The sequence below is a fragment of the Pinus tabuliformis genome, chromosome 5_2, assembly GCF_031772625.1.
Source record: "Pinus tabuliformis cultivar Carrire ecotype Pingquan chromosome 5_2, CPIR1, whole genome shotgun sequence".
Taxonomy (NCBI): Eukaryota; Viridiplantae; Streptophyta; class Pinopsida; order Pinales; family Pinaceae; genus Pinus; species Pinus tabuliformis.
In genome coordinates, this window is record NC_142306.1 from 603,937,087 (window position 1) to 603,952,354 (window position 15,268).

The 15,268-nt window shown below is 38.3% G+C and overlaps 1 pseudogene; it reads left to right on the forward strand.

Annotated features, from left to right (window-relative positions):
- Positions 1-5,743: 5,743 nt before the first annotated feature.
- Positions 5,744-8,366, forward strand: LOC149160451 (L-type lectin-domain containing receptor kinase SIT2 pseudogene; annotated as a pseudogene).
- Positions 8,367-15,268: the final 6,902 nt, after the last annotated feature.

A 15,268-nucleotide genomic window follows, 5' to 3' on the forward strand; every position in this document is an offset into this window, starting at 1 on the left:
TGAAGCTGAACATATCATGATGATGCATGAGATTACTACTTTGGAAAAAGAGGATCCAAGGTTAACAACAATCTTCAGCACATTGAGGCCAACAAAGCCTAGATATGGGCTTGGATTCCTAGAACAAGCAAATGGACTAATCCCTGATTCAAGATTCGGCCCAATTCCAGATGATTATAAAAAACCTGCTGTAATGGAAATGCAGAAGTTTTTTACATTAATGGATGGTTGTCCCAAACATAAAATTGGAGGTGCATGGATGAAAGCCATGTTAAATTGGGATCTTCTTACTCATCCAGAAGCTGAATCTTTTGGTTCTGCTCATACTATTGAAGAAAAAGTTAAGTTGTCTCATGAATGGAAACAGTATATGGAAGAAACAAATTCTTGGATATCTTTTTATTCCTGGAAAAATATGAGACAGACAAAAGATGTTATGATGGCCGATGATAGAGCCTCTACTTCATCACTTCACTCTTGGTCAGCCTTAGATGGTAGTAAGGTTGAGACAGTAACTACCTTCCCTCCCTATAAAGGTATTGTCTTAGGAGAAGGTCAAAATTCTACAAAGGCCATTCCTATTGTATTAAAGGATGATAATGCCTTGGGAATAGATGGCAGAATTCAGAAGGCCAGTGAACAACTAAACTGGACAAACATAGCCATTAAAGGTCTGGAGATGAATGTGATAAAATTTGCAGAGGTTAAAAATCAATTTGATGCCATGCAAGTTTCTTTGAATGATGTAAATAAAAATTTCAATGATGTACAGTTTACATTTTCAGTTGTTAGAGGATATACTAGAGAATCCTTGGACAAGATAGAAGAAGTAGGAGAAAAAATGGAAGAACAATTCGATTCCACTAAAGGAATAATAAGTGAACTGGCAGGGAAAATAGAAAAGATATCACTATCAAAGATAGACAAACCAGTTCCAGATTCCTTTTTACGCAAAAGAAGCGTAAAGATATAGGACCTAGTCAGACCAGTGGACAGATTTCCATCCTTATTTCCTAAAGAAACGATAGTATCACAAAAGGAAGAATCTTCAGAACATGTTTCTCTGGCATCATTATTTTAGGAAGAAGAAGAAAAACCAGCCAAGGTTCTTCCCATCTATAAGCCTTTAGAAAATCGGTTCAATAAATATCCAACCCTTGATCTAGCTGGAAAAGGCAAACTTCCAGAGACACATACATTCTTCCCAGAATCTCACAAGGAATGGAATATTGATAATCTTAGCATTGGCAAAATCAGACAACTAATTGATGTAATGTTTTCTGAATATAAGCTAATGTGTCTCAGGGGTAAGAGCGAAATTGAAGCATGCAAGACCATCATACAGTGTTTCACCGGAACACTTCTCAGATGGTGGGAAACATAAACATCCCCGACCTTAATAGCTAAGATGGAAGAAGAATGCCTTAAAGATACAGATGGAAATATCATCCATACTGCAGATAGGTCAGTTCAAAGTAATATGATCGGAGCTTTAACTTCAATGATCTTAGAAAACTGGGGTGGCTCTGAAGAAGAATTGGCTGACAAACATGAGGTTATATTAATGAACCTCAAATGTAACAAAATGTCACAATTTAAAGAATTTCACAGAGATTGGGTGCAAAGGATATATGAAGTGAAAGATTCCAAAAATTTATTATGGAAACAGGTATATCTTGCAGCCCTACCATCCAGATTTGTTGATTATATCAAACTACAAGAAGTGTTTCAATTACCCTTCGAATCATATACCTGGGGAGAAATTTATTCTCTCATTACAAAAACATTGGTTAGTCTGTGCACCAGTTCTAAAGTAAATAGATCTTTAGAAAAGTTGTCAAGGCTTCCAGATAGTAAATCTATCTGTAGCAAATATGGTCTAACCATTGATGGTCCTTTGGTTAGAAAAAGGAAAGCCAAATGGCGAGCCAAAAAAGAATATAAGCAGACTGCCAAATTCTATAAAGGCAAATCATCAGGGAGAAAAGTCACACTAAGGACCAGAAAGGGACACTACAGGTATGTGCCTAAGACACATTACTATAAGCCTTCCGATATACACCTGCATACTTCCAAACAAGAAAAATGCAATAAGCTTACTTGTTGGCTTTGTGGTAATTCGGGACATACATCTAATTGATGTCCAGTAGGCGAAGAATCAAAGAAGAACAGAGGCAAGAAAAATCAGCCTCTAAGCAGACAGGACAAAGCTGTCAAAATAGAGACCCAAAAAAAATGCAGAAAGTGTGGGTCTAAAAATCATGACACAAATCACTGCCCAAATATTTCAATCATAGAACATCTACAGCAGAAACAACTAGAAGAGTCATCTGGTGACTCCAACTCTTCATCAGACTCATCTGGTGAAGATTTACATGCACATATGCAAGCTTGTGCATGCTCAGACTCAGAAAATTGTGCATGTCCTTATGATTATGATTCTGATTTTTACAGTGAATCCTCTATTGAGGAAACACACATAGCACCACCAAAGGAGAAATTGTTGATGGCCGCAGCTGAAGAAAAAGAATTCAAGATTCTTTCTCAAATCCGAGCAATGGAAGAAGGTGATATGAAGGAAAGACTTGCTGTAGCTTTCATGGATCAGCTACGTCTATCTAGTTCTTCCAAAAATACTGCCAAAAAGCCATTATTTGTTGATGCCTCGTTTGAGCGAAATACCAAATCCTTCCAGAAACATCAACCGCATGACAAGGTTCGCTCACTCACCTTGGGGGAGGTAAGTAGAGAAATACACCATCTTAAATCTGAAATTTCTAGTTTAAAATCTAGAATTACAGAATTAGAAAAGGGAAAACAGCTTGAAAGTGTTCCAGATTGGAACACTACAACCTCCTACCAAAACCTGAATATAGAAATCATTGAAGGGAAGAAAGATCCTATTCTGGGATTCAGAGAGATGAGGATCATGGCTATTGAATATCAGTAGCACCATGTAAAAATAAATCTTTGTATACAAGGAGAAATGTTTTCACTAACTGCACTATTAGATTCTGGTGCAGATGTAAATATCTTAAATTCAAAAGTTATTCCAACAAAATACTGGATTAGTGCAGAAAGGAAAGTTGTTGGTCTGGGGAATAAAACACTCAGATATGAAGTACTAAAAGCTTCTATATGTTTTAACCAACATTGTATAAAGCTTAAGTTTGCAGTCTCAGATATACCCGTTGATTGCATTTTGGGTAATATCTTTCTAGCCGCAGTTGAACCCCATGGTTCAATACGATTAAAGAATAATAAAGCTAGCTACTTCATTATAGTCCCAACTTCAGATGGAAAGTCAAAAAGGATTGAAATGCCTTACATCACAAGCCCAAGGATTTCAACCATGGTCCAGACAATCAGGGACTTGGATAGAGCCGAAGCAAAGTTAACAGATCTAAAAGATCTGAAACCCTCCATACAAATAATAATAAATAATTTTTATTATTAAATAATAATAAATAATTTTTAAAATTAAATTTATTTTATATGTCACTTTTTTAATTTAAACACTTTTATTTAAACTAATAATGATTTTTTCCCATAATTCTTAAAATATAAAAATAGTTCAAAAGTATACGATTGATAAACAATTTCTTGAGTTTCCATTTAAGCATCGTTTGTATGCATCTCTTTAACATAAACATTTTCATGGACGTTCTAGGTATCTTGGGAATTACCCTACACGGCTTAAAAGAGCACCGATGCTACCATGCAAAACATTTCTAAAACCACTTGAAATTTGATACAAACAGATAATTTTCAGACATGGAACAGTGTGCTTAGTTCATTGGCCGCCACATGAAGAGTGTTGTACTATTGTTTAGCTTTCTGGTTGGGAAACATTTGAGCAGCACCATGCTTCTCTTTTTCTTCACAACAATTAAAAAGAAATTGGGAATCCAAAAAAAACAATAAATGCACAAGAAAACCGGAAAAGTAAGAAAAGAAGACAAAGTGACGCCGGTGGAAGTGAATTGTTACAAAACAATATAATTTTCAAACATAAATTTACCTTCTGCTTTGTGGGTGAACCATCCAAGAGAAAAAAAGGAGAATCTGATGACGGATCAGAAAGAAGGACAACTTCCTGCACAAAGATATGATCATATGAGCTAAAAATTGAATGTTTTTCATCTATTATACTTTAAAATTAAAATGTAATGTTGTAACTGACACCTTTTTCTGTAATGTTGTAACCTGACACATTTTTCTGATTTTCATCCCCTTTGTGCTAACCGTGTCAGATAAATAGGCTTACAAACATCCACAGAATATATGTGTGAACAGCTTGCAAAGGGAACAAGTCTTAATTTTTTCAATCATGATCAAACTCTTGAGATGTCAACTGGTCAAAATTTGAAGAATCATTAAGCGTCAAAGCTCTTTTAGAAGCCCTTTCGAGTTTAGGGGTTGTTTGTAGACATCCAAATCGCATCAGCAGGAGAGATTGACTGTATAACTGTCAAAGGTTGATTTTTTGAGAGAAATATAGTCCTTCATTGACCTGCATACAATGGTTTTTTTTGTGGATTTCACTCTCTTCTCCTGGGGACTATCTCTGCAAGGTTCTTATCAACTAGTGAACCATGAATTATAGTAAGTTTCTTTAAAAATTCAAGGCTTCCGTATCTAAGATGCTTGTATGATTGGTACTAAAGTTAACATTTAGAGTTGTTCTTGACCATTAATGTTTGTTGAATTACAATTATAGTTCTAAATCTCTTGCAGTTATAGCAATTTTGCTCATTGACATGTTTTCGTTTGCATGGTATATATGAGATGCCATGAACATCTTTGACATCTCCATTAGGCACTTTCGTTGGCATTGCTCCTTAAATTTTGACCATGTGTGCCTTGTCATCTTCTAAATCAATTGCATCTAGGCATCTATCTCTTTTCCTCTTCGCTATTACAGTGGTTATTGTTATTCTTTTGGGTGCAACTGCTGGTGTCTTTCAGATTTTGAGTTGCAAGATTATAATTCTTTTTCTAGATTAATCTCCTACTAACCATGTTCTTCACAATAACGACACTCACTCTTGAACAGTGAGGTTATCACTAAAAACTATAGATTCTCTAAGGAAAATGGTCACCAAGGCTCTCATTTGCTATTTGACCATCCAATGCTTTCCATGGCTGAGGCTGCGCCTTTCCATTAGAGCAGGCCAATGAAGAGAGCTGAAAACTCCATTGAATTCCAGATTCAAAAGCTACAAGGTACTTTGCATTGCTAAAAGGCATTATCTGCTTCTTCTAACATTTCTCATATCTACGGAACCTGGCCCTGCCTTGACCAAAGGACTATGGGAAAAAACTAGATCTAACGCATGTCCATTTTTCCAGAGAAATTGAAATCTTAAATTATAAGCCACCTACATTGAGCATCTTGCAATCTCTATCATGTATCGAAATTTTGTGATGGGGGTGTACAAGCATTAGACTGAAAATATCAATTCACATTGAATTGGGCATCCATGATACAATCGGGAACAGTAGGATTGAGTAGGTGTGCATTAATTGTTTTCAAAAATTTAAAAGCAACCCATCTTTTCTTTATGAAACGTCCAAATCACTTACAAAGTAAGTTCACTCCCTCTCACGGCAGGGACTACCGCCACTCTCGTGGCTTTCGTTGAAATATAGAAGAGTAGTTGAGTTGAGTTTCATAGTCCGTCAATTTTACGTGGTCCCTGGACCTCGATATGTCTTTAAAAAATCACAAAACCAGAAAAGCCGTCCAATTCTGACTGAATGACGAAGAAAATAGGGTACTGGTGGTGGTAGTCGTAGTCATGAATGCGATGGTGGTGACCCTGGCAGGCAGAAAGAGCCGACCACCTCTACCGCCCTCGGGAAATTAAGATCACAAGATCATGTATTAAGATAGGTATTCCTTGCAGGGAGGAATTTAGCTCGGCCCAAAGAATTGATTGGAGATGCTTCCATGGCGGACCCGTCTCCTGATCATAGCCTTCACGTCCCTGGTCATACCCGTCAGTCCCGCACAGGCCGTGGAGGATGATCGCAGACATACCACTTTCGTCTTCAACGAATTCAATGGAAGCGATTTGATTTTGGAGGCGAATGCTTCAGTCATCCGCCCCAAATCTGTGCTCGCCCTCACAAATCACTTTCATTTCATGCTTGGCCGCGCTCTGTATTCAGATCCTGTGCAGATGAAAAACAACGGCACGTTATCCTCCTTCAGCACTACCTTCGTTTTCTCTATTGTGCACCCTCCCTCTGACATAGGTGGACACGGATTAGCATTCATCATGACGCCCTACACGTCTCCCATGGGCGCTTTGTCCGCCCATTATATGGGCTTGCTTAATCTCACCAGCAATGGGCAGCCATACAATCACTTGTTCGCAGTGGAGTTCGATACGAGCAAGAATCCTGAATTCAATGATCCCGACGGCAACCACGTGGGCGTGGACATCAACGACCTCGTTTCAGTTGAGGCCAAGACCGCCGGCTATTGGAATGGGGAGGAATTCCATAACTTGAGTCTCAAGAGCGGAAGGAACATACAGGCCTGGATCGATTACGATCATCTTCACAGCCACTTGAATGTTAGCGTCACGATGGCCGGCTTGGCGAGACCGCAGAGGCCGCTGATTTCTCGGAAAATAGATCTGCAAAGCGTTCTCCAAGAAAAGATGTTTGTTGGCTTTTCAGCCGCCACGGCGCTGTACGTGGAAGACCATTACATTCTGGCGTGGAGCTTCACAACCAATGGCGCGGCGTCTCCCCTCGATGTGTCGCGTCTCCCTTCATTTGCTAACATGTATTCCAAACGTCCGGGCCGGGGTTTCATAGTCGGCGTCACCGTGGTTGCAGCTCTCGTTTTATCTCTGGCAATTGCGGCGGCCGTGTTTCTCAAAAGATTGAGAAACAGGGAAACGATTGAAGAGTGGGAGCAGGAGTACTGGCCCCATAGATTCACTTACAAGGATCTGAGCATCGCCACATGCAGGTTCCGGGGCGAAAACGTTTTGGGGCAAGGGGGTTTTGGAAAGGTATACAAGGGCGTTCTCCCTGGCAGCGGCCAAGAAGTCGCAGTGAAATGCATCACGAAGGAGTTCACGGAAGGAATGAAAGGGTTCGTGGCAGAGATCTCGAGCATGGGGCGCCTACAGCACCGGAACCTGGTTCAGCTCCGGGGCTGGTGCCGGAGGCAGAAGAAATTATTCATCGTTTACGATTACATGCCCAACGGCAGCCTGGATAAACTCATATTCGGAGATCCAAAATCAGTCCTGCCGTGGCATCGGCGATACGCTATTCTGAAGGGAGTGGCAGTGGGGTTGCTGTATCTGCACGAGCAATGGGAGAAGAGGATCATCCACAGAGACATCAAGTCGAGCAACGTGCTGCTGGATTCGGAGCTCAACGGGCGGCTGGGAGACTTTGGCCTCGCTCGGTTGTATGACCACAGCGAGAATCCGCAGACGACTCATGTGGTGGGAACGCTGGGGTACATAGCACCGGAGCTGATACACACGGGCAAGGCCACGCCCAGCTCGGACGTCTTCAGCTTCGGCGTTCTGCTGTTGGAGGTGGCCTGCGGGAGGAGGCCTGTGGATCCGTTGAAGGACGCCGAGCGGATGATTTTGGCAGAGTGGGCGTGGGATCTGTATACCGAGGGGAGGCTGCTGGAGGCGTCGGATCCAAATCTGGGGAAGGCATATGATGTGGGCGAGATGGAGAAGGTGCTGAAATTAGGGTTGTTGTGTTGTCATCCAGAGCCAGAGAGCAGGCTGGGGATGCGACAGGTTTGCCAAATACTGGAAGGGGAAGCGCCTCTTCCCGATCTCTGCACGGCTTCGTATAACGCGAGCATTATGGGTGGTTATCCAGGATTACTCTTCACCTATTCAGGTGATTAGTTTGGGGAGAAAAGATCGAACAGAAACCTCAGGTGATTTGTTTGGGGACAAAAAGTCGAACAGAAGCCGGTGAGAAGGAAAAGGCTCAATTCGGCTTCCAATACCCTCCATCCTTCGTGCACGATCAGATTAATCAGTTTCCATCCTTCCTCCACGATCAGATTAATCAGTTTCAGCCCGGGGAAGCTTTTTTTTCAGAAGAAAAAAATGATACTTTGAAAAAGTTTACATATTCATGTTTCTGTTTCCATAGACTAGGTTATACTGTTGTGTAATATGTTTCCATCAACATACCGCTCAAAAATATAGCCTAAATACCATCCCTACTACAACATACAACTCAAAAGTATAGGCTATAGCCGATGATACCATTCCTACTACAGATTCAAAATGCGGGAAGCTTGTCGAAGCCAATTGTTCATCGATTTGCGCTTTTCTTTATTTATTGATATGTTTCACCAGCAATATCGGAAATTTGTCATAGTGATTCTATTTATTTCCTGATACTGTGATTGGGTAGGGGATTTATGGTAATATTGGTATGGTAATACAGTTTTTCAAACAGATCTGATATCAATAAACTTAGGGCCCATTATATCAATCTTCACCCTGTTATTGGTATAAAAACATTCTTTTAACCAATCTTCACCCCAAAACGATTCAAAAAATCATTACTTTTATTGTATAAAAATATTATTTAAGTTTGTATGTTGATTTGTTTAAAATTAGTCATAATACTGGAGAGGGTGCTTCATCATTTTATTAAATCTGGGCAATCTGAATGCAATCCGTTGTCCTACATGGAAGTGTAGGTAGACATCGACACCATATTGTGTATTCTTGTACATAATAATGAGCAATTAGATATGGCTAGAGAAAATCATGTTTGCACTAACATTTTCATTTCATTATGTGGATACATAGGGTTATTTTGGATAGTGTTCTTAGATGGGCAATTTGATATGGCCAGAGAAAATCATGTTTACATTAACGTATTAATTTCATTAAGTGGATATGTGTGGTTATTTTGGATAGTGTTTTTAGAATTTTTTTTTTTTTTTTTTAAATAAAAAATAAAAAATAGTTTAAATCAATAATATAAGAATATTTTTTTATATAGATATAATCTAATAGATAATATTAAGGGTTTTTATAATGTTTTTTTTTCTTGTTTTTATTGTTGCTTTGCTATTATAAATTGATTATTCTAAACAGGTTATAATTTCACTTATAAAATAATAGAAATTCTTACATGATTTTGGGAAAATTTGGCAGAAGTTTTTGAAAATCTAAGTTAAAGTTACTAAGCTTTTGGGTGCCTAGGGGTTCTTGATGGTCCTGAATCCATTTCTGCTATCAAAAAGCAATTTAAACACTCCCACAATCAAATTTCTTAAAGATTTTTCACCAGATTCTAGAGGTAAATTCATTATCGGCACGAAATTGTGATCAACATTACAAACAACACATAATTATTTTGATTGCTATAGACTTTTATTAATTATTTAATTTATATGACTATTATGATATATATATATATATATATATATATATATATATATATATATATATATATATAATAGTGGAATCGGCAATAGGGGCAGCCTCGCGACTCGCGTTACACAGGGTTGATTCTGACCGTTATCTCTATAACCACTAGAAGTTGTGCCTGCCCCTCTATATAGCTCCAGGGTAAGTCCGGGGGATTTGAACTCGTGACCTTCAGTTTAGAGCCCGCCTTTCTAACGAACTTCACCGCAATGTGATTACCAACTCGCTTACCCCCGTGGGGCTAAAAGGTGAGCGAGCTTGGCCCAGGCAAGTCACTCCTCGCGACTAGTCAACGCCCTCGCTCAGGTTTGAGCACAAGACCTTATCATCTTTACGAGTCCGACTTTACCATCTAGCGACCTCCGCCGACCTTAAAAGGTGAGCGGGCTTGGCCTAGGCAAGTCACTCCTCACGACTAGTCAACGCCCTCACTCAGGTTTGAGTACAAGACCTTACCGTCTTTACGAGTCCGACTTTACCAACCAGCCGCCTCCGCCGACATTTTAAAAGTGAGCGGGCTTGACCCAGACAAGTCACTCCTCGCGACTAGTCAACGCCCTCGCTCAGGTTTGAGCACAAGACCTCACCGTCTTTACGAGTCTGACTTTACCAACCAGCTGCCTTCGTCGACCTTAAAAGGTGAGCAGGCTTGGCCCAGGCAAGTCACTCCTCGCGACTAGTCAACGACCTCGCTCAGGTTTGAGCACAAGACCTTACCGTCTTTACGAGTTCAACTTTACCAACCAGCCACCTCCGCTGACCTTAAAAGGTGAGTGGGCTTGGCCCAGGCAAGTCACTCCTCGCGACTAGTCAACGCCCTCGCTCAGGTTTGAGCACAAGACCTTACCATCTTTATGAGTCCGACTTTACCAACCAGCCGCCTCCGCCGACCTTAAACGTGAGCAGGCTCGGCTCAGGCAAGTCAATCCTCGCGACTGGTCAACGCCCTCGCTCAGGTTTGAGCACAAAACCTTACAGTCTTTATGAGTCCAACTTTATTAAATAATTTTTTTTCTCCAAATTTAATCCAATTAACAAAATTTAATCATTAATTTTCTTAAAAAATATTAAATTGAAATTTTAATTCATCCCAATATTAACTTAACCAAAATTATAAATTTTTATTATTATTTCCATTATAACTCAAATTATTATTAATTATTATAAATATTTATTAAAAAGAATGAACACTTCTTCATTAAGCTTCGTCCCAATACTAATATGAAAGACATTTCAAAGAATAATCCCTTTGTAGTGTGACATGCCCCGAATAAATATATTAATCATATTATTAATAGATTTATTTTTAAAAATAGCTATAAAATAAATTATTATTAATTAGTTATATGTGATTACTGATTAAACATTTTTAATTCACTCATTTCATTAACAATTTTATTCCTACTTTTGTTGGCTTCGAAAAGGCTTGAAGGCTGATCCACCTTAACGTGTGCTCAATGTGTACAAACTTGTAAAACTCAAATATATCAATAATTAAATTGTTCAGTGTTGTTTGCTGGAAATAACTATTTGAAAATGCGAGAACTGTGTAATTACTTAATCACTAACAACTTTTAGTTCAATTCGTTTGTATATGAATATTTAAATAAGTTAAATTCATCAAGGTCAAAATATTGTTATAGTTCAATTCCTTTGTATATGAATATTTAAGTAAGCTAAATTCACCAAATTCATCAATGTCAGAATATATGTGTTTTAATTTTATTTTGATCATTAGTTTGGTGAATTTAAAACTTAGTTTGGTGAATTTAAAACTTTCTTAAAAGTCGGGTAAAACCATTTAACAAATAATGTCAATTATTGGTAAATTTTATTGGGGTTAAACACCAATAATCAAATTAATGTTCTTTTCATGAAGAAGTGTTATGGTTATCTCTCAATTTTTAAGGTGCACTACATAAGAAGGGAAACACCAACAATCAAATTAATGCTCTTCTCATAAAGAAGTGTTATGGTTATCTCTCAATTTTTAAGGTGCACTATACAAGAAGGGAAATATTATTTGATGTGGAGTTGGTTATTTGTTAGTTTAGATGTGAAATTAAGTATAGTTAGACATTAAAATTTGTAACTCATGTTGGGCTTCCTTTTTGATGCAGTTTCACACACCTTTTACCCTATGATTACTCATGCTTTTACTTAGTTTCTATCATTATCTTCTCCAATATGCACATCTTAAGACCACTACCTTAACCCTGAGCATAATAAGGTAAATTGTTAATTATTTAGTATATTTCCTTTATTTGCAATGTTTTAAGGAGGTTTACATAAGATTTTACTAATGATGATCAATGCGGAGGATCGCTTCCTATGCTAGGTGAAGGGTTCATATTCGTTCAGTTCAGGTATTGTTCGCAGAATATAGTTCATGTTCCTACCTCATTGTTTGTCATATGTCTAGTTATCATGATGAGAATCGAGCACATGGGTTTTTTAAAGCAGGGGCCTGAGATGGTTTTGTGTTGTTCCATTTTCACCAAAGTCCTCTGGAAGAAATATGAAGCCACGATCAATGATTTGGTTAAAAATACCTCTATATGAAACACAGATTCATACATAGTGAACAATAATGATCTTGCCAGCTCATCAATAGTTTGTTTTTCCAGTTCATCAATAGTTTGAAGTCTTTGATCTCATTCCTATGAATGAGATTGAATGACCCATTTTGGGAGTACTACAATCTGTTAAGCCAACCATATCTTTAGATTCAACTATGGCAGCGTATTCGGTTATTCTTGACTATGTTATATGGGAATAGATATGCAGATCCCGTGAGTCAGAGGGACCATATCTGATGGAAACTAGTGTGGAGCCTTGTGATTCATGCTCATTTAGTTTATGAAGACACAACTTATCATTTCGATCCAAGCCAAGGACGCTCTTGCTCTTTTATGAGGATTAGGATCATATTAAAACCTTAAATAGTGTATGTATTGTTTGATCTTTGATCCATGAGATTAGGGACATTGACCTTATCCATAGCTGAGATATTCTTATAAATATGTATTAGACTTTGTAATGTGGTATAAAGGACAAAGGATGGGAGATATAACAATGTATGTATGTAAAAATATTTCCTTGATGTAATGATATTTTGAGTTATATTATTTTGTGGTTTTGTTGTTGGAGTATTGTTTAGTGTCTCTAGGTAGCTTGCTTCCCAAGGACATAGGCCCCCCTTCTCAAGAAGCATATCTACATGTACAAAGGATAGATTTGTAGGATTTCCATCTTGATTGTTTTTAGATCATTATTTTGTTTATGTGCTAATATTTGGTATCAAAATACAATGAGTTCTTCATCTCAATTGAATGTAGAATGGAAACGTAGTGTCTGTGAGGCAAATGGAATTTAAATGTCATGGTTACATTACTCTCACCTGAACTGACTAAGCCCCATTTAAGATTCAATTTTAAGAAGAAGTAATGATTTCTTTGAAGTAATATGTAACTGTTATTTTCAGTGTTTTTAGTTGTTATTCCTTCAAGATAGCTTAGGCTTTAATCCTACATGCAATGTGTTTGTACCTTATAAGTCTATGGAAACCTAGGTTGATGATTAATTTTTGAGGGTTTATGCATACAAATAGCTCAACACTCACTAAACAACAATCTCCAATGCAACTCTAAACACCATTCATTAAATTTACAAGGGTTGCCCATTCTTTAATTTAGATGTATGAAATGGGTTATTATGTTGTGTGGTTACCAAAGGAAAATATATGGATTCTAATTAATTATAACACAATTGCACTAGAATGTTAGAATAAGACACCTGCTCTTAAATATCAATGTTATGCCCAAGGAGATGGAAATTAATCAAATGGAAAAGAAAACAACTTGGAAGAAGAGTTGGCCTCTAATCAACATTCTATCATCCAATGTAATGCTCCCAAGAAAGAGAGAGATTCCCATTAAACCATGTATAGTCATACAACATACATAAAGATTTCTCTGATATGTGAAAGTGGTTGTATGGCCTTGTAAAACCTCCCACTCTACAAATTAATAGTTGTATGGCTTGTGCAAAATAGGAAACACATATATAGGTACAAATTGACCTAGCAAGTGTGAAATCAACCTAATAAATATAAAATCAACCTAGGTAAGTAAGAAATGTCTTAGAGAGAGGGAGTAAGGGCTATGGGAGAATTTGCAGTGTAACACTACCTTCAACCCCCTTGAACCTTCCATGTTGAATGGGATGTGTTACTTTATCCTAACCTGACCTACATGGTCTCATTATGTAAATGGGATTACAAAAATTCCCCCCTATCCAAAGTTAACGAAATCAAATTTGGACTACACCATCACGTACAACTCAATGAGATCTTTCCATAAATATAAACTATATCAAAATTCGACACCCGAATCAAAAGTTGTGGCCATTTAAAGTCTAGCCAATATTACCCTACCACATCAACAAGAAATGTTGCATGTATCTTCCCATTTTCCTATTGGCGCTATTACGTCACTTGCAACTTCCACTATGGTTTCCGCCATACCAATGCACCACCACGCTCTTTGTCCTTTCACATTAGTCCTTTGGCATTACCCTGCCAAGCCTTTGGGGCGTGAATTTCATTTCATGTGATGAGAGTATTTCCCAACTCGTAAATCCCATCCCCCGGGATGCTATGAGGTTTCATCCACTTCAAACACCCAATGCATGAAAATAAATTTTAGCGTTAATTACTCGGTGGTCTCCTACTTCCCCAATATTTGTCAATTGTGGCCTTCATGTAAAACATTTTCATCATGAGGTAACTCTCTTAATGCTTGAAAAACACTTCCCTATCTATTGTTGAGAAGTTTCCCATTCCTTGGCCCTATCAATCATGATGTATCCTATGGATGAACACTTTGAACCTCCGAGGGTATATGGCCATTGACAACAATTTTCTCCATCAAGTGCATAGAATATTTCTCGTTCCCCAACTCTTTTAAGCATGGTTCATCCCCTAAATTGTACACTTGAACCTCCCAGGGTCCGCGGCCAATGACATGCTCCCTTGTGGCCAATTCTCAATGTGCCATGTGTCACTCAGTTATAGGCCACAAGGCCATCCCAAAAAGCCATTTTTGGTGGCCACGTGTCACGTTTTCAGTGTGCCATGTCATCATTCCTTCCATGTCACACTAGCACATTAACCACATTCTAGACGCCACCAGGGCTAGGGCCTTATGCAAAGGAGCACTTTGCCATTATATGAGATTTCAGGGTCCAATGTGGAGTCCAGTCTGTGAACCTCCACATCCTCATGCCCCAGTCGAACCCTGTGACGCAAAGCCTTCCCGGGGTCCCACGATTATGACATGAAATTCCATGTTCTTTTATAGAACATTTTCCGTCTCACAACTCCCCTTTATCGGGACCACTATGATACAAAGCCCTTCCAGGAATCCATGACCGCAACGTAAATCTAGAAGTTAAGGGGATTTCCTCCTATCAAATGCCTCTTTATACTTAGTGGTTTTCTCAATCTTCCTCTTGCTCCTTCACTCTAAAAAACAACAACAAGGTCTTGTAGTATGCTTGACCTACATAAAATATCAGAAGTGTGAAATATGCTAGATATACCCATAAAATAACTCAATGAGATTATAACAATAGAAATATTTTATTAATATCTCTAGAAATATTGTTTACTTGCCTCTTCGAGGGGTCAACCTCTAGTAGAGTAGAGCTCAATTACACAAGACAAGACAAGACTTTCCTTACTATCTTCGAAATTATATAGTTTCTTGAGACCCAAAACCCTAAGTACTCATGGTCCCTTACATATTACAGGTTAA